General features: G+C 36.2%; 1 protein-coding gene across 1 annotated transcript in view; it reads left to right on the top strand.

Moving 5' to 3' along the window:
- The window catches only part of EPHA3 (EPH receptor A3), a 432,183-nt gene that overhangs the window by 424,271 nt on the left and 6,659 nt on the right, over positions 1-1,253 (top strand). The gene's annotated exons all lie outside the window — the stretch shown is intronic.

The following is a 1,253-nucleotide window of genomic DNA, read 5'->3' as shown; positions in this document are numbered from 1 at the left end:
TTTTTTTCTTAAGCTTGGCATTAAAGTTGCATTAAATTTTGATCCTTTTCATCAAATAAATTTAATATATCACAACCAAAAGCCAGAAAAATAGTCAATTTACATGCTTCTTATATGCCTCTGACAGTAACATGCAGTTCTGGGGCACAATACAAAATTGCCAGCACTTAACCAACCTTAAGCTCACATTTAAGCATGGCTGTAGTATATCAGCGAGTGAATTGGAGAGACCTCACCAGTAGTAGCAGCAACCTCCCAAATAAAAATCCTTTTAAATTGAAGAGGTACAGTTAGCAATTTATGACTTCTTCATTTAAAACATGAGCTTTTACCACGTATCCTAGAAGATAATCAATGGCTACTATTCATACATAAAACACTACATATACAGTTTAATATAGTCTGGATGGTCCATTTGGCTATCATTTCATGCTTTCTCTAATAATATTTTTGGTATTAGAACCTAATAGAGTCAAGTTGGTTTCTAAATAAGAATAAATGTATCTCAATATCCTTTTCATTTGTTATGGTGTCTTCTGACAATTCTGAATCTTGCATTTAAGCACTTGAAGTTATGTACTTAATTTAGGCAAATCATTATTTTAAGTATTTTAGGAAACGTGAGGATCTAGTTTTAAAAATACTTAATGGTGTGGATCTTTAAAATGATAATTTTGAAAAAGTTCAAGAAGTTGGTGCAGATTAAAGCCAACTAGAATATCACAAAACATGAAACATTCTGATTGATAACTATCAAGGAGTAAAAATACAAAAGTGCCTTCCCAATCATAAAGAAAATGTTGTTACTGTTAGGTGTCATCAGGTTGGTTCTGACTCACAGCAACCCTATGTACAACAGAACGAAACACTGCCCACTCTTGTGCCATCCTCACAGTTGTTGCCACGCTTGAGCCCATCATTGCAGCCACTGTGTCATTCCATCTCATTGAGGGTCTTCCTCTCTTTCGTTGACCCTCTACTTTACCAAGCATGATGTCCTTCTTCAGGGAGTGGTCCCTCCTGACAACATGTCCAAAGTACACGAGATGAAGTCTTGCCATCCTTGCTGCTAAGGAGCATTCTTGCTGTACTTCTTCCAAGACAGATCTGTTCATTATTCTGGCAGTCAGTGGTATATTCAATATTCTTCACCAACACCGTAATTCAAAGGCATCAATTCTTCTTCGGTCTTCCTTATTCATTGTCCAGCTTTTGCAAGCATATGAGGTGATTGAAAATACCACAGCCTAGGT

The sequence above is a fragment of the Trichechus manatus genome, unplaced genomic scaffold (genome assembly GCF_000243295.1).
Source record: "Trichechus manatus latirostris isolate Lorelei unplaced genomic scaffold, TriManLat1.0 scaffold00012, whole genome shotgun sequence".
NCBI classification, from domain to species: domain Eukaryota; kingdom Metazoa; phylum Chordata; class Mammalia; order Sirenia; family Trichechidae; genus Trichechus; species Trichechus manatus.
The sequence above is the reverse complement of the archived record's forward strand: the minus strand, read 5'-3'. Positions and strand labels throughout refer to the sequence as shown.